The sequence below is a fragment of the Delphinus delphis genome, chromosome 21, assembly GCF_949987515.2.
Source record: "Delphinus delphis chromosome 21, mDelDel1.2, whole genome shotgun sequence".
Taxonomy (NCBI): domain Eukaryota; kingdom Metazoa; phylum Chordata; class Mammalia; order Artiodactyla; family Delphinidae; genus Delphinus; species Delphinus delphis.
This window is the reverse complement of record NC_082703.1, coordinates 6,764,118-6,788,205: the sequence shown is the minus strand read 5'-3', so window position 1 is coordinate 6,788,205 and position 24,088 is coordinate 6,764,118. Positions and strand designations below refer to the sequence as shown.

At 46.8% G+C, this 24,088-nt stretch overlaps 1 long non-coding RNA gene across 1 annotated transcript in view; it reads right to left on the bottom strand.

Annotated features, from left to right (window-relative positions):
- The window catches only part of LOC132417554 (uncharacterized), a 137,880-nt gene that overhangs the window by 93,117 nt on the left and 20,675 nt on the right, over positions 1-24,088 (bottom strand). Inside the window, exon 2 of the long non-coding RNA XR_009517873.1 lies at positions 12,680-12,805. This is a non-coding gene — a long non-coding RNA (uncharacterized lncRNA). The remainder of the gene's footprint in view (positions 1-12,679; positions 12,806-24,088) is intronic.

Here is a 24,088-nt window from a genome sequence, read left to right as displayed (position 1 = left end):
CCAAAGTCAACATAGAAATGACCAATAAGCATATTAAAAGATGCTCAACACCATTGGCGACCATGAAAATATAAATTAAAATACAATATCATCACACACACTAGAATAGCTCAGAGTACAAGGACAGAATATACCAAGTGTTGACGAGGGTGGGAAGCAACCGGAACTCTCACAGACCCCTGGTATGTAAAGTGTATAATGGAAAAACCACTTTGCAAAACTCCTCGGTGGTTTCTTCTAAAGTCAAAATTACACCTACCCTACGACCCAGCAGTGCCACTCCTACATATTTGCCCAAGAGAAATAAAAGCCTACATCCACAAAAAGACTTGTACTAATACATCTCAAGAGCTTTATTTGTAATTGCCCAAAACCAGAAACATTCCAAATGCCCTTCAACAGGAGAATGGATCAATTGGGATATATTCATACAACAGAATACTATGCAGCAGTGAAAAGGAACAAACTACTGATACATCCAACAGCGCGATGCGTCTCAAAAGCATTCTGCTAAGTAAAAGAAGCCGGACACAAAAAGAGTCTTTTCCGGACGATTCCATGCACTGAGTATCTGGAAAAGGCAAACCTATAATGACAGAAATAGATGAGCGATGGGGTGGGTGATGGGGTAAAGAACTGACCACAGAGGGGCCTTTGGAGTGGTGGAAACGCTCTACGTCTTGATTGTGAATACATGACGGTATACAGTTGTCAACAGTCATCCAACTGTACACTTCACAGGGAGGAACTTTATTGTATGTACATTACCCCTCAATAAATCTGATTTCTGAAATTTTAACAGAGGAAACGCACGCCGCAAGCACAATGAAAGATCCTTAAGCGACAAGATTGGCAAAATTTTAAGTCTGCCGATAGGAAATGCTGGCAAGGAGGAAGAGCTGTAGGCGCACTCAAGGACGGGGTGCTCCGGAAGCTGCTCTGAGTTGGAGCCTGGTGTGGCAGGAGTTTATGAGGGACCAGCCTCTAACACAGGGCTGTGGAGTCCATCAGCCTGGCCACACCTTTGGTCCCCACCCAATGGTCGTCAGATCCGGGTGGTCCCGGGAGGGTGTGTTCTAGGGCAAGGACAGTTCTATGTGGGGCCAACCCCAAAGTGGCTGAGCTGGGCAGAAAGAATTTCTGGAAGAGGGATGCCTGCAACCCACCTTTGTGTCCCCCACAGGAACAAGCGCACCTCTTGATTGTGTTGTGGCCTAAGATGATCATTGTGGACACTAGTTGGGTAATGTTGGAGATGTGCCCACCCTGTGATGCAGCATTTCACTTCTAGGTCAGTGACACACATATCCGTCTGTCCTGAGATAAATGCCCATTGCTGCCCTGTTCGTCATGGCCCCAAACCAGAAACAACTCAAAAGTCTGTCCTTGACAGAACAAACAAGTAAATTACAGCATATCCATATACTGGCATCATGAGTAAATGATTGTAGATCAATAAAATTATATCCATAGATACAAATAAAATGTATACAGCCTACATATCAAGAAAAATGAACAAGCTATGGCAACAAGATTCACATGGGTGAACCTCATCGACATAATGAAGGCGAAAAAGAGTACGTACAGTCTGACTTCCTCCATGTCAAGATTTCAAGTTGGCAAAACTAAACCCTAGGGTTTGGGAATAAATAAATGAATAAATTATAATTCTATGACGAAAAGGGAGGAGATGGTTTTCACAGAAGTCAGGGTAGTTACTCCAGAGGGAGAGCGAGTTCTGATTAGGGTGGTGGCACCAGGGACAGTAACCCAAGTTTCAGCCATCTGTGGGTGTTCGCTTGATAATTACTAATCAAGCTGAATGTATGTGCAGGGTACTTCTTTTTTTACTTGCTCTATTTCTCAATAAAAACAAGGGGAAATGGCACACACATAATGGTCCACAGAACTGGGCAAGTTTGGCCTGAAAAAAAGAGAAGGCTTAAGGGTCATATAAAGGTCACCAAGGATCTAAAATGCTGTCCCACTGAGCCCAGAAATAAGTTCAGCCATTCCCTGGGCCCGTGCAATCCCAGACCGAGCATGAGTAATCTGGAACAGAGGGTGGACCAGGTGACATCAACTTCTCTTCCAGCTCTTGAGGTCAAAGGTACAAAGAACTAGGCCTTGGTAGGGAACTGGGTGGAGCACGGGCTGCCAGAGCCAGGAAGCCATTCCACATAAAGGAACAGAGGATGAATGAGCACATGTTTATTTTTAAAATAAATGTCAGTTAATGGACTCTCGCCATGTGAGCTGACTTAGTCTGCCATTTCTACTTGGGGAAACGCCTGCTTTTACACAGAGTGCAGTTTCCAGCCGAACCTGTTCTGCCTGTGTCCCTCCAAGCTCTAGGTCCTGGGAGAGGCCCAATGCCTCCCTCCAAAGGTGAACAGCACTGGGGCTGCCCAAGGTGGTTCCAGCTGCCCTGAGCCCATCAGGGACCATGCAAGGCCTTGTCTTCTGAGCACTTCCCCATGCTGGTCACCATCCAGGAAGATGCAGTGCAGGGAGACCCAGGCAAGGGATACAAATACCACTGCTGTAATAGGGAAGGACAAATCTGACTCCATACTGGATCTGTTTCTTTTACTTTAACCTGTGTGTTCTATTGCTTTTGCTACAAGAATGTTGCTAATAACCTGAAATATACAAGATAGCCCATTCTCAAGGCTCTGACCTTTAAAGATATAACACTTTTCCATTCATAGAGAGATAAAAAGTTGCAGAACAGAGAATAACATTTGTCTTTTTGGAGGTTTACAGGAACTTCAGTGACCCAACCTACTGGGACAGCTGCAAGAACAAAGGATTCTGACACCAAGAAGTCTGCAACAAACAACCACACCTCCTTCCCTTTTTGCATAAAAGAAGCCTGAATTCTAACTCAAGTAGGATGGTTCTTTGGGACACTAGTCCACCATCTTCTTGGTCAGCTTGCTTCCTGGAATAAAGCCACTATTCCTTGCCCTAACGACTCATCTCTCCATTTATTTTCCTGTCGTGCAGTGAGCAGTACAAGCTTGGACTCAATAACACCACCACTGATCACGATGACCAGCACTGGCTGTGTGTTTTGCCTGCATTTTCTCATTTAAATAATCAAGCTCTGTTATGCCTTCAACCCACACTGCCATATTCACCATGACTCAGAAGATGGACCCACCCACATTTCCCATAGCAATCAGGAGTGGTCTGACAGAAAGTGAGCACACACCAGTTTGGACCCTCCTTAGGGTGGGGGTAATATGGTCCTTATTCTGGACTCAGAGGAGCAGCCCACTGTCTCCCACTGCCAACTCCTCTCATTTCCTTGGCTGCCATCTGCTTCACTTGTCAATAGTAACCTTCCCTGCTGCCCACCATATCATAACCAACATTAAGGCAGCACCTCCTGGGGTTGAGATACGGAACTAGGAGCTTCTCTTGCATACTTCACTTATTCATCCTACCACTGTTTTACTGGTGAGCAAACCAAAGCTCAGAGTAGTGAAGTAACCTAGACAAGGTCACACAGCTAGTAAAGAGCAGGCGAGTCGTTCAAATGACCTTATAGCCCCAGTGCTTCACGGTATACTGAGTTCCCCTCCAACCACCCACTCCTACTCCATGCCCTTCCTATATGGGGAAACTGACTTCCCATGTCCTCCAGCAAAGGCCCACCCAACCTTCCAAGTCTAAGTTCTTATCTTAGCTATTAATTGTCATCACCTTCCCTGACTTCCTTAATAAACCCAAGAGCTGTTCTCCATCGCACCCTGGAAGAAATATTTCCTACCCATTAAAACATGGAATTCACACCTTCTCTGCCTACTCTTTTTCCTTCTTAATTTTTGTGGAACCCTTGTTTGTGACAGAGTGTGGGTCTCTCTCCCACAGAGGTTCATTCTGTACCTGCACACTTGCTTAGGCAGCAGCTGATGGAGCCGGTGGCTATAGGTGTTCTGTGGCCATACTGGTCAAGAGTGGGCAAAACCCATGAAAACTCAACGAGTCCAGTGACTCATGGGCGAAAACTATTTAAGAGCTCACAAGGACATGAGTTGACAACTTCCTAGGAACCCACCAGAAGTGCCGAGAAAGGGTCATAGGTCAGTGGGCATGCTCACAGCACCACCCGTCAGGCTCTCTTGGGTCTGGAACATAACCCCGCCCCTTCCCCGCCCCCCAAGCCCAGGTTCACTTTCACCGAGCTCGCCACCACCCCAGTCCGGCGTGACTCACTTGTCAGCCGATTTCTCTGCAGAAAGCTCTTAGCAGTTAATTTCTGGCTAATATATTATCCTTCAGCTGAGCCCTACAGTGCCATTAGCTAGGAGCCTGACACGACTGAGTGAAATATTGTCTAATTTATTATCTTATTACTCCTCTGGAACAGGATCAATTAATTACCCATTAAAGTATTTCAGCTGTAGAGATTTATGAGGGGCCCTCTGCATTTTAACAAATGATTAGTTATACATGTTTGTTTGCTTGAAGAGCAGAGACCAGCAAATGAATAGAGGCGATGGAAAAGGAGAGAGGAGGCGAGGGAGAGGGTGCAGCAGAGGCAGCTAATGGATCGCCCCTGACTCGGAGAAAATGGAGCAGTCAATGACAAGAGTTATCGACTCGTTCACTTGCGGTTTTGAGATAACCATATGTACAGGGGAAGGGGAGGGGGCGCCGAAAAACCCTCACTCAACTGCTTTTTCCATTCAATAAATTCGCTTCGGAATATATTGGATTGGGGTTTGATGGCTATTTCGTGTTTTGCAGAGTGCTGACACTGGTATGATTCAGTAATTATTGTTTCTTTTAAGTTATTGCTGTAATTTTGCTCTCTAAGATCCCAATCAATTTCTGCCTCTCAAGGGCACGCTTGAAGAGCGATATTTGAAAACAGCCCTCTGATAGATTGTGCGGCTAGACAGTGGCTGAGACAAATAGCCTAATCTGGCACAAATTAGCTTGGCTTCCACAGATAGTTTTATACAGCGATGTAAATTACATTGTCAAGCCAAGTCACTTTCCTGCTTAGAGTGCAGCTAACAAGGAACCATGGAGACATTATCGGTGCTGCCGCGCACTCCCAGGGCTGCTGCAAAGCCGTTTGTAAGGGGAAATAGAGAGAGAGAGAGAGACTTTGGGTAACAAAAGCAAGGTGGTGGAGCAGAAGTGAGCTGGAACAAGGAGGCGTGGATGAAGCTCTGAGTTCTCTTGGTCAGGACTGAACTAATGGGACCATTGGAACGGGAGACGGTTACCGAGTGTGTGATGGGCTGGTCCAATAATGGGAGAGATGGGGGAGGCTGGACAGGCTCTATTCCGAGGACTGGAAGCAGGAGAGGCAGTGCTCTGCTGGGAGACAGGGGCTCTCTGCCCCTGAACCCCAACCTCCTTCCTGCCTGGGGAGATGGTCTCTGCTGGCCTGTAAGCAGAGGAGGGACTGGGAGACCGGCTGAGCTGAACTGAAGGGGAAGATGAGCTGAGTGAAGCTGGAGGAAAGTGTGCCGAGCTGACTAGAAGGCCAGGCTACACTGGCCATCCTTGGGAGGTGTTGACCTGCTGGACCAGGCTCCAGGAAGCGGGGCTGGAGCCAGGGACCACTCAGCGGGGCTCCACCCCCCAGCGTCCCTCGGGAGGTGGGAGTTGGTCCAGCTGGGAAAGAAGCTCAGAGGTGCTTTTCCCGGGCCGGGCGTGGGAAGCATCCCCATCCCTTGTCTGATGTGGAACTTCTCTGCCAGGACCTCTGGACTGGCTCCCCGCGCCTTGGCCATCACAGGCCCCATGTTCCTCATCCCCACCCTTCACCCCAGATAGATTCGTCCCCTGCACCATCCTCAGCAGTCCATTCCTCCTTCCCCTTCTTTCTCTCATGCCTAGCACCTGGGTCTTCTTGTACCAGAGAGATCTCCACTTCTCTGTTCCTCTTCCCAACCTGCGCCCGCTCCAGGATCCACTCAGAGCCTGGCCGTCATCTGGCTTCTGCCAGGTTGGATTCCAAGTTCTCAAAGGCCTGGCCCTGAGCACCTTGTATGCTGGGGTAGGAGCAGGCCTAGTTCCAGGGACCGTAGAACCCACTCTGGTATGTCCAGGGGAGAGAGGGTCAGTGGGGGGCTGGCCAGGGTCATGCCAGCATCCAGAAAGACAGCGGTGAGTGTGGAAACATCCCATCCACACACCACACTTGAGCCTCGGCCTGGATGTGCTGCAGAGGCCGCTGTTTCTTCCTGGCCCGAGTCCCCAAAGGGATCCAAAGGGATTGCTGGGTTTGGGTTTTGAGACTGTGCCATGTGGTCCTCCACCCCCAGTTCTAAGCCTGCACTGACATCACGGCCAAAGGCCAAAGACCATCCTTCCTTGTCAAATGACTGACAGACCTCTCTCATAGACAGTGATGAGGACACTTACCTGGAAGACTTCTCAGGGAAAAGAGCAGCTCCACAAACATGGTGGGCACTTTGTCTGATCACAGCCCAAGAACATTTGCTGCTTTAAAGGAAGATTTGGCTTTGAGTTTAATTTAGTTTCACCTACCTATCCAGTTATCATCTAATATTTCTGCACTGCCCTTAGCCAGATGCTTTCCCATTACTGCTTAGAACTTCCTTATTCCTCAGTGACTGCAGAGGGGGAGGTTAGTATTACTAACAGCTTGGCTTCTTTAGAAAAGCAGAGTCACATGAATAGGTGACAAAAATACAGCATAAGCAAGAATGATGTTGACTCGTCTCATCCAACCTGATAAAAATATTTTTGTCAAGCAGAAGGGCACATTTATTTATTTAACACTATCATATGACAGGTAACATAGATGAGACGCTTTGTGTAACTTGAGCTTTCTAAATGAATTAAGGTGATGCTGTAAAAAATAAACCCCAAAATGTATGATAGCCCCAACACAATAGAAGTCTGTTTCTCACTTAGACTAAGTCTAGGATGGCCTCCCTATTGTGTGGGGTCCTGCTCCTCCAAGCAGTGATTGAGGGGCCCAGCATCCTTCCATCTTGTGGCTCCACCACCTTCAATACATGGCTTCTAACTCCCTGTACTCTTCTGCATCAGGTCTGAAAGGGAAAAAACATGGAGGTTCATCCATGGGAGGTTTTCTTATGGGCCAGTTCTGGAAGCACACTGCAGGGCTTCTGCACACATCGAATGGATGAGAACTGATCAGAGATGCACTCCACATGCAACTGCTTGGTCCTAGCTGGACGGCTATTTACCATTTTATGTCCTTCATTCCTTCCTGAAGATTCACTTTTCCATCTGGTATTATTTCCTTTCAATCTAAAGAACTTCCTTAAGCATTTGGTATAGTGTGGGTCGGCAGGTGCTGAACTCACCTAATTCTCATCTAGCTAAAAATGCCTTTGTTTTGCTTTCATTCTTGGAAGGTATTGCCACTGAATATAAATTTGGGTGGACAGGATTTTGTTGGGTTTTTTAACCACTCTAGAGATGATCTTCCATTATTTTCTTGCCTTCACCAAGTCACGGTCTCCCTGTATATGATGAGTCCTCTTTCTCTATCTGCTTTCAAGATTTTCTCTTAATCCTTTGGTTTTTCATAATTTGACTGTGATGGGCCAAGGCATGGTTTTCTTCATGTTTATCCTGTTTGGGGTTTGCTGAGATTCTTGAATGTATCAATGTGTCTTTCATTGAATTTGGAATATATTTGCTCATTATTGCTTCAGATATTTCTTCTGCACTGTTCTCTCTCCTCTTTTGAAACTCTAATCAAAAATAAGTTAGTGGGCTTCCCTGGTGGCGCAGTGGTTGAGAGTCCGCCTGCCAATGCAGGGGACACGGGTTCGTGCCCCGGTCCGCGAAGATCCCACATGCCGCGTAGCAGCTGGGCCCGTGAGCCATGGCCACTGAGCCTGCGCATCTGGAGCCTGTGCTCTGCAACGGGAGAGGCCACAACAGTGAGAGGCCCGCGTACCGCAAAAAAAAAAAAAATCACAGGTACCTGAAGTTCCACTCTTTTGGTTTGTTTTTTCCTCTCTGTTCTTAAGATTGAATAATTTATATTGATCTGTCTTCAAATTCACTGACTCTCTCTCTATCTCCATTCTGTTTTTAAGTCTATTCCGTGAATTTGACTTCAGATATTTTACTTTTTACTGCTATTTTTTTTATTTTAAATTTTTTTAATTATTTTTTTAATTTTCTAAATTTTTTTTCTAAATTTTTCCACTGATATTTTATATTTTTTCTTTTATTTCAAGCATATTTTCTCTCAGGTAATGAGTATAGTTATAATAACTACTTTAAAATCCTTATCTACTAATTCCAACATTTGGGTCAAGTAGATGTCTGTCTTCATTGATGGCATTTTTCTCTTGAAAATCGGCCACATTTTTATAGCTCTTTCTGTGCTGAGTGGTTTCAGATTATATCCTGGATATTGTGAATGTCTTGTTGTGGGCACTCTGAATTTTGTTACATTCTACTGAAGAGTGGTAAATTGCTATTATTGTTGCTGTTCTAATAACAATTAAGGCAATAAAATTGGTTGGACTCAAATGGCAAATTCTATCTCTTGGGTGGCAGCTCAAATCTCAGTTCAGTTCTGCTATTTTTAGCTGAGCTGCTTGGATTCTACCCCATGCATGCTTGACCCAGAGTTCTGAGTGGAGTTTATATTTAGCTGCTGTGGTTGCCCAAAACTCTGTCATCTAGTTCTTTAGGCCACAAAGACTTCAGGTTTTCTGTAGGTGCTTTAGTTGCCCCACGTGACGCTGACTGCAACCAACGGCCATAAGTGGGAGGCTTATCCCATACTATTCCCTCCTTCCAAGTGTCAATTGTACCTTCAGGAGGCTGGTTTTGTTGTTGTTGTCGTTTTGTTTTTCGTCCAGGGTTTATGGTTATTGTCTCTTTGTAGAAGGTTAGTCTGATAGAAGCCTACGTGGCCATACCAGGGGTAGAACTCTCCCAATGTATTTTGAGAGGAGAAAAAGCCAGCTGTTTCAATAAAGCTACCCTCGTAGTTCCTTGTCGTACTGCATTTCACAGAACTTCCCCAAACTTTCAAAGGTGAAACAGGAGTGTTTGTGGTGGGGATGAGGAAGGAACAGAATTCAGCTATAAATGCAGACATTACTGGATCTTTAATATGTCAACAAGCACTTATTGGGCATCCACCATCTGCCAAACAGGGAATTTCAACCAGGGCTCTTAACGGTTAGTACATGTCAAAGCTCTTCCAACTCTGATTAATGTGAACATATTATAGGGTTATTCTGATCACCTGAGGTGTAATTAATAATAATAGACACTATTTTGAGTACCAAACTTATGCCGTGCACTGGCTCTAATTTTACAAGGATTCCTGGTTTTGGCATCTCTATTTTACATGAGCAGTGTTACGAAGTGGAAAAATAATCAGGTGTTAGATAGGCCTGGGTTTGAATGTTCACTTTGACACTGGCTAAATGACCACATCCCAGTGCAAACTGCCTAATGTCTACGAGCCTCAGTTAACTTACCCATAAACTGAGCATTCAAACTTGTCATGATGATAAGGAATACCTGGCTCATAGTAGCTACTATTCTTTTTACAGAGGAGAAACTTAAGCTCAGAAAGTTTCAATAACTTGCTCACCATCAGAGAGTTATTTTGCCACCTAATAAGTGTCATCAGTGGGTTTTAACATCATGTCTCTTTACTTTCTTTGCAGTTGGCTGCTTTATCTCCACAATAACCACCAATTATTGAGTACCTATTATGTCCAAGAAATATCCTAGGTGTTTTACATACCTAGAGATAACCCTAAAACTAATCAAAAGATAATACAAGACCCTCAGATCAGGCAAATGCTTCCCCTATGGAATCATCAGAATTATAGGTCTTGAAGGTAGTTCTTACTAGCCAAGAGTTAAGGTCTTCCCTTGGGAAAAGTACCTCCCCCTAATGGAGCTGCCGTCCATCCCAAAATGCCAGAGAAAGACACACCAGCTGTTCTCCTAGAGCACAGGTTCTGTAAATAGCTACCTGGTACCCACTTGGTCCAAGAATACTTTTTTTTTTGCGGTACGCGGGCCTCTCACTGTTGTGGCCTCCCCGTTGCGGAGCACAGGCTCCGGACGCGCAGGCTCAGCAGCCATGGCTCACGGGCCCAGCCACTCCATGGCATGTGGGATCTTCCCGGACCGGGGCACGAACCCATGTCCCCTGCATCGGCAGGCAGACTCTCAACCACTGCGCCACCAGGGAAGCCCCCAAGAATACATTTTTTTAACTTGAAGTATAGTTGATTTACAATGTTGTGTGAGTTCCTGGTGTACAGCAAAGTGACTCAATTATACATACATATACAATTCTTTTTTTATATTCTTTTCCATTACGATTTATCAATCCAAGAATACATTTAGATGGCTCAGAGGGGTGGGGGAGAGAATGGAACCTGGACAGAGGAATATTTAGAGCTCCCTCAAGCCAGTGACAGAGCCAACAGCCCTCTGGTCCCTATTGTGCCGAGGAGAGAGTCAAGCTGGGTATTATTCATACATTTTATATCTTGCATTTCAATCAAATTCTGAGCTACAATAAAATTTCCTTTTTCAAGCCTGTCATTAGTTGGTTTAAGATTCGTGAGGAGTACATACAGACCTCCCACACCCACATAGTTATTCAAAGTGATCGTTGAATTCACTTAAAAGCAATTATCTAGTCTCTCAGTCAGACTCCACTTTTCTCCTGTACAGCACAACGTGTTCTATTGTTCCTATTTATTACCCCATAATGTTTGACCTATATGTTGGTGTTAAATCTTAGCCACATTGCCAGACCTACTGGTATATCTACTCATGCATCTATCTGTTCAACAAACAATTTCCAAATGCCTGCTTATGCAGACAAAGAAATTAGAGATATGCAGAATTATGTTTCATGATCTCCATCACAGCCTGATACAGCAGACAGGGCCCCCGGCTCCGCAGTCAGGGATCTGGACTCAAGCTCTGCCTCCTTTATTTTCTAAATGGAAGACCCTAGTTAAATCATTTCACTTCACAGAATCTCAATTTGCACACCTGTAAAGTGGGGACAATTTACCTGACATCTCTAACAGGATCTTGCAAGGTTCAAATGAAGTTACATAAACAAAAGCGTTAAAGTTATAAAATAGTATCTAAATGTAAGCTAATGCTATTATAATTAAATATTTGGTGTCCTTTATATTTATTGCAATTTGTCTCCTTCACTTTACATTGCTAATAATTTTCATAGGCAGAAGCTGCTGTTGCCATTATTGCAATAGGCAATGCGCAGGACATCCTTACACAAAGGCTTTGCACAGAGGAGTAGTGGGTGAAGGAGTCAAGGAAATATTTGAAGATAGCATGTTTTTGATGAATACTTCCATTAGTTTTACTCATCCAATAAAGGTAGCCCAGCCTTCTTGGAGCTTACAACATAATCACAAACCCAGATACTAGCCACTTAATTATTGGTTTGGCTAGTGTTAGGAAAGAAGAATTACAAGGTGCCATGGGACCCCAGAACAAGGAGAGGGTCCGAGCAGAAAGGAGGAAGGGCCCCACTGAGGAAATCATCCCCAAACTGAGCTCCAAGGAGAAATAGTCAGCCAAGCATGGAAGGAAGCAGGAGGAGTGCTCCAACAAAGAGAGTAGTACGTCAGAAAGACCAGAATCAAGGGATAGCATAGCTGATTTCAGGAGCTGAAACAAATCCCTATATCAGAACTGGAGAGAACCAAGACCAGAGAAGCATGAGATCAGCCTGGTGACACTGACAGAGGTCCATCATGCTTGATCTCTTAGAGCACATTACAAATTAGGGTTCATGAAAAGCTACTGAAGGATTTTCAGCGGGAGTAATATTATCATATTTCCGTTTTCATATGTAACGTTGACGTGGAATGGGAAATAGATCTGAAGACCAGTTAAGAGCCTATCGCAATGGTCCAAGAAAGAGATCATGGTCTGTTGCACTAAGCTGGTGGCAATGGGATAAACAGAAGTGTCCGGATCTAACATATTTAAGAGACAGAAAGGACTAGAGTTAAAGATTAGATGTGTGGCAACGAGAGAAGAGGGAACTCAAGAATGATTCCTGGTTTCTGGTTGGAGCAACTGGGTCGGACCATGATACTTTCTGAGAGAGGAAATTGCAGGAGGAGCAGGTGTGAGGGGAAGGTGACAAGGTGACTTCTGGAGATGTTAGCTTTGAGGTCCCTGTGGCAGACATTGCTAACTGTCCTCCCAATAGTCACTCGGGTGGTTGGGGGTGAGGGAGGTGAAGGTGCAAAGAAGCTTGATCTGACCAGTCACTTGGATAAACTTGGTCCTTGTGCCTCGGGTCATGTGAATTGATTTGCTTCATTTCTTATCATTCTATGGTGGGTGGATGGAGAACCACATTCCTTAGCTTAGCTTGCAACAAGGCATGGCCACGTGGGTTAGGTGTGTCAGTGCCGTGTACAACCACTGTCTCACTTTCTGAAAAGGAAGCTGCTTGCCCTCTGCTTCCTCTTTCTCCTTCCTGCCTGCTGGGTCACAGTGCTTTGGAGACATTGTCACCCTGTGGAAGAGGACAGTTACCCTCTACGGTGAAGTCCCAGGATAGAAAGACAACTAAGTCAACATCATGGAACCCCCTGCCCTCCCTGGAATGGCCGCCAACATCTGGACTATGATGTGAAAGAGAAATAAATTTCAATCTTACTTGAGCCACCGGACTGTGGATTCTGTTTGTTACAGCTGTGTAGCCGAGTGGAGCTGTGTCTGGTAGAAAGTTGGAGAGAGTCTCAGAAGAGCTGGAGAGTCCTCAGAACATAAAAGTCCGTTGAAGCTGTGGCAAAGAGAGAAAACAGAGAGAAAGAGAAAGAGAAAGAGAAAAAAGAGAGAAAGCAGAGACTTGGTCAAAACTCTAAGGACCCCAACAGGAGAGTCAGGTACCCAAAACCCAAGGTGATAAAGCAGCCAGAAAGGTGAGCAGCCCCCAGGAGATTGTGATGTTCCGGAGGGAGTGTGGGCAATGCGGGGGTGGGTGGGGGGAAGCACTCGAGGTAAGCATCTGTTTGACTGAGTGCCTTGGAGCTCAATGGTGACCTTGGGAAGAAGCTTCAAGGGCATGGAGGAGAGCAGAAGCCATACCCAAGTGGACTGAAAGGCAACGGAAGTGACGACTGTACATACCATGGACGTTCAGAAAGTTGTGGCTAGAAAGAGAAAGAAAGAGGTAGCCAATCTAGAGATGATGGCAGAGGCGGCATTTTTTAAGATGGAAGAGATTTGGACATGCGTAAATGCTGAAGGTAAAGGAAAGCATGAGTGTAAGTCATGGTTCAACATCACAAGAAAGTGAGAAATGATGGGATGAGCTGGAGAACGCGGCAGAACTGAAGGCAGAGAAAAGGACGAAAATGTGGCTTCTATTTTAACAGAAGGGAAAGATCTGATGCGACCACACAGGTGTTCCACTAATCGGAGTCCAGGTTCACAATCCCTTTTTATCATCACATGAGACAAGCCGGTCACCAAATCAGTCAAATGCGACTAATAAGAGTTTTTGAACAAACACTTATAATAATGATCTAAATTTTTCAGAGTTTTGAAGCCACCCTAATGAATGGATGCTGGATGTTGAAAGTGTCTACATTTTATTGTATGTATTAGTAAGCATATACAAAAGATAGGCAAATCCCTATTAGAAAGTTAGAATAAAAGCCCCTTGAAGGCAGGAAGGTTATACAATTTTTGTTTGAATCCTCCGTCCTTAATGGGTGTTCAATGACTGTTTCAGGATTCAGTTAAGTTCAAATCAGACTTTACAAAAGAATTCTTTTTCTTTACCAAAAGATTCACCACTAGGTACCTGCAAATAGCCGGTAAGTCTGGTGTATTCAAATTTTGAATAGAAACTTACATGGAAATGTTGCCTTTAAATACCTTTAACATTTTGAGGTATTATTACTGCAGACTCTAGCCACACCAGTATTTTAGGGACATATCTATTAAGCAAAATCAAGAACCCAAATCCTCACGAATCAGTGAGAAGAGGTATAGCCAATGGAGTGAGGGAGGAAATACCAAGGACCCTAACCTGACTGACCAGTTGGATATACTTTGTCCCTGGGCCTCAGGTCATATCAATAGACTTAATTTCTTATGGTTCTATCATGGGTTGACAAAGTCCAGGGCCTACCTATTTACCTTGCCCCTGAGGGCAGTTTCTCTTTGAGGCCAAGAAGTGATTACGGGAAGGAAATATGCAGCTCGACACCCTCTGGCGCCAGTTTTTACTAAAGCTCTCAAACTCTCCCTACCATGTCCTTGGTTTCTGAATTGTTAGTCTATTCACCCTGTCTGCCCCCTGTCAGAAGATGTAAGTGGGACACAGTGACAGTTCCTGGCGGGCTGTGTTTCCCTTTTCTGGGTCACTGCAGGTAACCCTCGAGAACATAGCTGGGATGATTTGGTTGATGAGAACCCCAGCCTCGGCTTTATCTGCCTTTAGGAACAGACTAGACAAGTGATGGGGAACCTAGAAACATCGAACTCTAGAGAGAGACGATCCAGTCCAATCTCTTTGATTTGTAGAGGAGGCTGCGACCTAAGTTGGGAAAGCAATTTGCCTGAGGTCATGGTTAGCAGCGGGGTTAGACACTGGGGTAACTTCTCCTGGCTCCTGGTCCCAGGTTCCCCTGAGCAACCTTCAAGTTGACACATTTGGTGTTCAAACATTTGGTCCCAGCCATTTCTCTCTTTTGACACAGGTCAGGGCAGAAAAGAAGGTACACATCTGTGCCCACGTGCTTTAATTTTTCCTAAGGTAAGAATTCGTTTGGGAGAGGACCTGCCCCTGAATGACATATACTTTGCATTTTTCCATCCTGTTGATTTATACAAAAGCCTCCAGGAGGTCATGAAGACTTGAAAACTCACCCTAGTTTAGCATTTTTATACCATCCTTAAAAAAAAATCATTCCCTGGGGACTTCCCTGGCGGTCCAAGTGGTTAAGACTCTGCACTTCCAGTGCAGGGGGCATGGGTTCGAGCCCTGGTCGGGGAACTAAGATCCCACATGCCATGTGGCACAGCCAAAAAATAAATAAATTTAAAAAATAAAAACAATCGTTCCCCAGTAGCTAATCTGCCTGGGCCCTCTATTCCATTTTGCAAATTCGTCTTCTCATAGCAAGGCGTCTAGGCCTTCCTTCAATGTCTGCTCAGTCCACCGACCTTGAAGACAGCCAGGGAGCCAAGTTAATCCTTCAAGAAAGAATCACACCTGCGGGCCCCCTTTTAATGTCTTCCAGGCGTTTGCACACCTATATTTATACGTGCGTACATACGCACACACAGGAAAACACACACACACACACACACACACACACACACACACACACACACACACACACACACACACACACACGTGGCAGCCAAGCGAGCCAAAACGAAAATTTAAGAAGAGGCCCACGCAGGAGAGAAGAAAATGCCCCTTTATATCTGCAGGCCGCCTCCAGCAGAAGCATTCCTAAAGACGATCGGTTAAATGTATTGCTGCCATTACACTCTACAAGAAACACATTCCATAAAAACGAAGGTGCTGTAAATTACACAAATATGATGGTAACAAGCCAGGAAGCGCGCCGCTAATGAGGTCAGCGACAGCACTCCCGCGGCGCCGCAAATCACGTGCCAATCCTGCACGGGAGGCCCTGGAACCGCGGCGGGTCAGCATTTTCTGAGCGCATTTGTAACCTGCCGTTTGGTATATGGTTACACAGGTAGATAAGAAGCCTCCACTTCTCCCTCCCTACACTCTCCCCACCCCCATCTTTGTTTACGTGTCAAATATCCAAGTCACCAGACAGGCGCGCTCTGCGTTAATGTACCTGACTATTATAGCCTATTGTTCTCCGGCTCAGAGGAGAGAATTAGTCACTCAGATGTGTAAATATTGGTTACCGTTTTGAAGCACTGCAAGCTCTGTGTTTCTATCAGGCCTGTTCCTGGAGGAATTATGCATGCTGTTGGCACCGGGTTTTGTACACACTGTATTTGTTAAAGCTCTAAAAATCAAATAAACATGTTCTCAGCTCCTGAATTATTAGTTCATTCACCATCTTTCCCCGTTGCGGGGGGAAGCAATAAACACGCCAAAATGTGGCATTTAGGAACTGCAACACGATTTCTGCTTGGCATTTACAAGTTGGAGAACAACCCGTAACACCCGTCCCCGTGCCTTTGTCACACGGCCTTCAGCTCAGAGAGCCCAGGTGTCTCTGAGACGGATCCTGACCTCTGGGCGATCCAGACCTTCCCCTGGGGTCGGTGGGCAGCCTCCACTTCTGGACACATGTCAGATGCGGGGCCTGGTGCCCTCAGAGCTCCAGAGCTGAGGGCAGAGTCAAGGAAACCCACACTACACAAATTCAGAGGCCAGAGACACATCTGGTAAGAGCAATCCAACTTCCCCCTCTGAATGTTCCCAACTCTGTCTCTAGTTCCTGCTCTGCACCAGGATTACTACGACTGACCCCAAGATGGAGCTTGGCGGCAGTGCTCAGAACGGTTCACCACATATGATCCTGCAACCCAGCAGCCATTTGGAAGAGAAGAGAGGGCCGCCAATTTTAAAGGCCAAGCCCATAGTTTCTTTTTTTTTTAATGTCTAAACAATAGTGCTTTATTGGTGAAAGGTTAGTTTCAACGGATACAACATTGCTGTGTAAAATAAGTTTTCAAAATCCATTTTTATAGGTAAAGCTTATCTCTCAGTAAAAGAGCAATTATCTATTAGCAAAAGTATTTAGATTTGGGCAGCAAAACACAAGGGAATTTAAAAGTTTAACAGTGTAGGTGCACCCCCCCGCCCCCCAACCATAGCCATTAGATGGCCGCTAGCACTAAGTAGTAGTTGTACTATATAGAAGCCCATAGTTTCTGGACATCTTTTTCCATTCCAGAATCCAGGGCAGTTAAGGTTTAAAACCATTGAGGGTGGGTGAAGAGAAAAGTGAGAAAGAAGTTCAATGTGAGGTGCATGAAAGAATGTAAGTGAACATTTAGCGGATAAATATGATCACAAAAATACCTCCTACATCCCCCAGCGTTAAGCAAAGTATTTACGGTTCAGATTCCGCTCAGAGCCAACAGCGGGGGTGGAGGGTAGTTTGGTTCGGAACCGCCTGGCCTAGCCCTAGTCTCAGACACCTGTTTATACTCCATCACGAAGGTTTGATTGAGTCTGTTCTCCCCAGTCTAGGGGCCCTGCTGTGGATCTATTTGTATACACATATCATAGGTTTTGGAAGTAACTTCAGCACATAAACGCCATTATTTCCAACAGAGTTGGTGTAAACCATATTTACTACTCAAACGCTCGGCTCAAAATCGAGCTGCAAGGAAACAGTAGCAGCAGTGGTAACAACAACAACAAAGAAATCCGTGACAGCTACAAACCACAACCACAAATCAGACAAATTCACAAAGAGGCCTTGAGGTGAGAAGCACAAAGCAGAGGCAAGATGGTGGCGCTCAGCGCATTCAGAAGAAAACGGAATTAAAATCAAAGTAACTCCCTGCTCTAAATTAAAGACAATACATGTGGGGTGCATACAGGGATGTAAAGAGAGGGGAAGGTACAGAGGGAGAGCACACAGTCAGAAGCACTAGTTTTTCTCACTACCATAAAAATCTCAATAGTCTGTGTGATCATAGACACGGGAGTCTCAGGGTCTGTACAGGGAGCTCTGGAGCTGTTACTGACACTCAACAGTTACCTAATATCCAGCGTCATCCAAACAAGAGGAAACATCTTATAGGCAGCATCCCCGCAAGTCAAGACCCTTGGAGGTGGGAATGGTCTTGCGATCAAGAGAGAGAAAGCCAGCAAACTATTATATATAAGAGGGATAAACAACAAGGTCCTGCTGTAGAGCACAGGGAACTATATTCAATATCCTGAGATGAACCATAATGGAAAAGAATATGAAAAAGAATGTGTATATGTATGTATAACCGAGTCACTTTGCTGTACAGCAGAAATTAACACAACACTGTAAGTCAACTGTACTTCAATTTAAAAAAAAGGAAAAGCCATCACACCAGAGCCACACCCACACCCCATGTGGGAAATTTCATTCATTCTTTCTTTGCTTTTTTGGTATTTTTTTTGTATTTAGTATATCTGATTTACAATATTATATTAGTTTCACTGTGCAACACAGAGGTTCAATCTTTTTATAGATTACACTCCACTGAAAGTTATTACAATAAAATGGCTATACTTCCCTGTGCTGTACAATATATCCTTATTGTTTATTTTATTCATAGTAGTTTGTATCTCTTAATTCCGTACTCCTAGTAACACAACATTGTAAATCAACTAAACTTCAATAAAAAAAAAAGAAAGATCACACCAGAGCCACACCCACAACCCATATCAGAACTTTGATTCATTCTTTTTTTTTTTTTTTTCTTTTGACAAGCATTTACCAGGCACCTACTCTGTGTCTGGCTCTGGAAAAGATAGAAATATAGGTAAGATGTTATCATCTAATTGGAGAATAAAAATGTTAAATAAGAAAATGATGGTTATACAGGAAAATGACAATAGCTTTGTAGAAAAAGATGTCTAAAAGGAGCAGCATATGACTGATGACCAAGGGAGAGGGTAATAAGAGCTTTAGGTACCGACCAAGTCCCAAATGAAGATGGAGCGCTACAGGCTGGGGTGCTCCAGGAAGGGCTTCAAGGAGGAGGTGGGCTTTGAAGGCAGTCAGGGCGGAGCTGGTCAGAACAGAGAGAAGCAGAATCGATGCGGAACAATTGTGTGCGGTAAAGACCAGGAGGTGGGAACACACTTGGCGTGTCTGGGGAGCCTAAAGTGACCATTCCGATCAGTGTGCAGATTTGTACAGGAGACTAGAGGCGGGTAACGTTGGAAAGGTTGATTGTTCCTATTGAGTGGCAACCACACTGATGTTTAAGATTTGGTCATGGTTGAAAATGATCTGTAATGGACACAAGGCAGGCTTCAGTAGAAGGAAAACCCATGTTCATACCTTCTACATCAATTTGCATCGCGGGAGAGTGAGGCGATGCAGGAGTAGATGCGTGGCTGTGTGGGGAAGAGGGGGACGCAGTCCGTGTGCGTCCTCACTCTCCAACCCATGTACACTGGGGTCTTTTACGCCCCCTCCCTCCCGGAAAGCCCTGGACCAGCGTAGTGAACTTACAAACAGCCCTGCCGCCTCTCAGGCCAATGTGCCCGTTTGGGGCAGGTGGGGGGAGAGTGGGAGAGAGAGACAGGGATATGGTTTCTCCAGACCAGCAGAAGGTACTTGAACTCTGTGGGAAGGTCAGTTGTTTGGAACGGGGATGAGTTCAGAACCGCCGTAACCCAAAGCAGACAAAGTGTGAAACGTGCATTTTTCTCTTTCATTTGACACCATTTTTACCAGACCTGTGTGTCGATGCAGCTAGCAAGAGCCCTTGGCTGGAGCCCCGCAGGGCTGGCAGATTTATTACGGAATTCAAAAAAAAAATGAAAACAGTTCAGCTGTCTGACCAGGTAGAAGGGATTATCTCTACTTGAAAGAAACCAGACCAAAAAAAAAAAAAAGAGTTGCGCTGACGGAGAGAAGAATTCTGCCCAAAGCGGTGTGCCCTGCTGCAGCCCAAGTTGCTGCTAATTCTTAAAGTGGTTCTTAATCCTGTCTCCAGCTGGGCTACGAGAGCCCAGCTGTCTCTCTCATGAGCATTGGGCCGGCTCTCGTTGTGGCAAACCCTCTCGAGTCCTGTCCCATCATCTCGAAATTGCCAGCCCGAGGCAGGCTGGTGATTCTTGGCCCGGACAAGGAGGGGCTGGGCCCGGGCCTCGCCCACAGGGGGCACCTGTAGGACCTGGGTCTCCAGCAGCCAATCGCCACCAGAGCTCCAAGCTCCCAGAGAAGCACCCCGTGGAGAACACCTGTACTTGGAGCTTGCCCACCCAGGGCCCAGCCCAGGACTAGTCCAGCCTGGAGTCAAATACTTAACCCCACCTTCACAAATAATAAGGCCACCAGGGAACCGAAAATGGGGCGTCGGGGTTTACAAAATGCTCGCACCATCTCATTTGGCCGATTTTCCATTGTAACAGAGTTTACTGGCCTCTTACCACATGTCAGGCACGGTGCAGGGTGCTGCGTATACGAAGATGGGGCCCTTGGGATGACCCTCACACCCCAACTGGCTGCCTCCTCTGGCCCCCACTCAGGGAAGTATTCATCTGCCCATTGGAAGGTTGAGGTAACTGGGACTCAAGGAAATTAAGCCCAAGGCCACAGAGCCAGCAAAGGAAAAATCCATACCTGCGAACTGTTCATCAGAAGCCGTAGCCTGCAGGCTCCGTACCCCCTTGGGGGGTCTCTGGGAGCCTGTGTCTCCTATAAGCACACGTGCCTATCAGCTGTCTTCTCCAGTGAGCTGTGTTGCTTTTTTGCCTTTATCAAAGGCCATAAAAATAGCCTGAAGATCTCCTTCAGGTCAACCAGCCCTCTGATCCCCAGTACCTGGACCTTCAGTCTTGTTCCCCGCTCCTTAACACGCGCCTTGGCCATGGAGAACTGGTTGGCTCTTCCTACCTCTTTCCACCCCCTAACGCTTGTCTGCACCTAGAAACCGAGATCCGGAAGTCTGGGCCTGGAGCTTCTTGGACAGGCCCACTGGGAATGCAGGAGGCGCACCCTCCCCTGGTCTCCCATCAGCCCAGCCCCCAGCATCACCTCTCCTGCAGGGTCCTGCCCTCCGGCCTGACCTCCCCTCTGGGCCTCGTCCTACCCGCCCCCTCCCCTCACTCCAGCCCACAGAGAAGTGCGGGATTAGTGTTTGCAAAGTGCCGTGATGGGGAGAAAAGCCAAGTGCTTCCCATCCAGAGGAAGGAAACAATTTTAATTGAAAAATGAAATCACAGATTACACGCAAATCTTTGTTGGCAAACTTCAATTACCACCAAATTAAATGCATAGCTAAGTTAAGCATCTTTGGGACACTCCACTTAATGTTTCCGCGGGGTATGTCCACAGTGTTCAGAGGCAGCCTGACAGGTGTCCTCCTGCAGAAGGAGCCCCCGGGAAGGATTCAGGGGATTTGGGCTCTAGCTGCCTGGGGCCCCCATCTACCGGCCTTACTTGTCTGGGAAGCAGTCAAGTAGGGCAGGAAGAGAGAGGCGTTCTGACCGGTTTTACCATTCAGCTTCCTGCCTTTCAAAAAATCAGGCAAAGGAAAAATTAGAAAATATTCTCGTAGCAACGATATTAAAAATTACACCCCCCAAAATTACCTCATCTTTCCCTACGAATTTATAAATGAGAACACTGAGGCTCAGAAGAGCATCCCTTGATCGAGCTGACACCGGACACAGGTTACATCAGGCCCAGGACAGGATTTTGGTCCCTAAGGAGCAGAGTCCCCTCTGCTGGGGGCGGGGCATGAGAGGCCCGCTTCCACGCTGCTGTGTGTTGTTTCATTCTCATCGTCTACTTCGTGTTGGTGGCTGTGTCGGGGAGTTTGCCTGCTGCCACATTCCATCTTGTACACTCAGTACGCATGTGCCAGGCACCGTGCTAGGCACTGGACTCCAAAACCAGAAAGCCAAACTCTCTCGCATTCCTCACCTGCAGGATCACATCCTGTCTCCCAGTGAGAGCGGGCTCTGCCACCACCGTGCCTGAGACGGGTTATAAAACAGTCTCTGCAACGGGACTGTAAGCGCCTAAAGGAAAGAACAGCGATCGTTAATCTGTGCCTCTACCTCCGGTCAACTGGCTTGAGAAACTCCCTTATTGTACATTAATGGAAGGAATCTATATTTGAAAGAAGGCACTAATACCACAGCAGTTTTGCTCAGAGAAATCGGGGATAGCCAAGGGGTGTTTACCCTGAATTAGGAGGAGATGCTTCGAGGTGTCTTTCGCCCAAGCGACATTGCGTTTCTTATCACAACGAGATGTCAGTTAAGCCAGAGTCACGGCCATCCCAGCACCTGCCTGGCCCTGGGGCACCCCTGCTCTTGCCTGGGCTCAGATGCCAGGGCCTTCTGAACACGTAGTCGGGGGGACAGGTAGAGAGCCCCGGGAGGAGGTGACTCTGGGGCCTGTCCCCAGAGTGGGGACAGTTCTGTAAGTTGCAACAGCCAGCGTAACCAGGGCCGCCAATCTGAGTCAGATGAGAAAAGCCAGGAAGAGTGACAGGCCCGGGCTTGGTAGGGAGGAAGTCCCCCTCCACAGGGCCTGGGGCCCCAGCGAGAGAGGCTCTCTCTCCAACTCTACCTCTGCAGAGCATGTGGGTTCTGGCCTTATCTGCCAGATGGCTCCCGGAGGGGAAGATTTATTAGGTGCAGAAAGCTCGCTGATAAATTTTACTGCAAGTCCCCGGCAGAAGACTGGGGGTACAACAGCCCAGCGCAGGCAGCTTTAATGGAAAGTACCGTCACCAAAGAGCAAAGCATTATTTATGACTGTCTGCAATGCCGTTTGGGGGAAATTCATCATCGCCTCCCTGCTCCGTGCACACGGGGACAGCAGCTGGGGGAGGGGGAGCGCAGGACAGGTGGGGAGCAGCTAGAGCTTCCCTGGGAATCTGCCAGTGGAAAGCAAGGCCATATTTTCCCTGGGTGACCCAGCTCCCCTCGCCAAGCACTGACCTACCAGTCCCCTCACCGTCCCTCCCCCACCTCCAGCCCCACCTCCCGTCCCCCTCCTCCCCCCTCCAAAGCAGAGAGGAGAGAAAAAGAGGGCATTTTCTTGTTCTCTGTGTGGACCGCAGATCCCTGTCTGCACGGTTGAGGGCAGTCCCTTCCAGAAGCAGAGGTCTAGACCAAACGAGCACTCCAGTCCCCATCAAGCTCAGAGCAAGAAAAGAGATATTCTCCCATTTTGCAAGACTGCTCAAGTCAGGCTTAGACAGGACGGTGACCCAGCTGTGGTCCCTCGGCAGTCAGGGTCAAGGAGCTCAGAGGCTGGAGTCTTTGGCGACCCCCATGTACTTTCCTCGTGACACACAGCATGGCCCTGTGGTCGAGTCTCTCTGCCCAGGTGTCCTGTGCACGCAGCTGGATGGAGACATTTGGGGTCACCCTATCCGAGCCCGGCGCCCTCCCACCATGTCAACCCCCCTCCCACCATGTCAACAAGGGAGGCCCCCATCACTGTTCTTCCTTTCAGTATATATAGAACATAGTACTCATGATTACTAGCTGCCTTATATTTGAATTCTTTATGTCTAAGTCTGTCTCTGTGATCGAATCAAATGATCCTTGAGGGCAGGGCCTGTATCCTATCCATTTTTATACTCATCTCAGCCGTAAGCAGAGCCCCTGGCACATAGTAGCTTTGATAAATGCTTGATTAAAAAAATGACCCTGGGGCTTCCCTGGTGGCGCAGGGGTTGAGAGTCCACCTGCCGATGCAGGGGACACGGGTTTGTGCCCCGGTCCGGGAAGGTCCCAACATGCCGCGGAGCGGCTGGGCCCATGAGCCATGGCCGCTGAGCCATGGCCGCTGAGCCTGCGCGTCCGGAACCTGTGCTCCGCGACAAGAGAGGCCCCAATAGTGAGAGGCACGTGTACCGCAAAAAAAAAAAAAAAAAATGACCCTGGCAGACTTCAGATCTACTGGGGTCTCATGTATTCTTACATGTCTGTCACCAGGCTGGTGTTCATAGCATTTCAACTTAGCTGGTCCCCGCCTGCGTGTCCGTCAGGGAGGCATCATGCAGAGAGCACTGAATTAGGAGTCAGGAGGGATGGGTTCTGGCGGGCAGTGATCCCAAACATTCGTTGAGTATGTAACATGGGCCAAGTCAGATTTCACCATTAGTGCAACGATTGAACCGGGCAGCTCAGCTTACTTCTGCACGCCTTGGTGTGCTGGGGAAGAAAGGAATGATAAAGTCTGACACACAGGACATCTATGAGAACGTGAGAATGACGAGCACCGGGAGATCTGAGTCCTAGGAAGGGAGGAAACGACTTGTACCAGATGCTTCTCTATGCCAAGAACTACGCTCAGGTGCTTTGGGTGTGTTATCTCGTTTACACACCTTCACACAAGCTCTGTGGGGTCAGTTTTATTATGACACT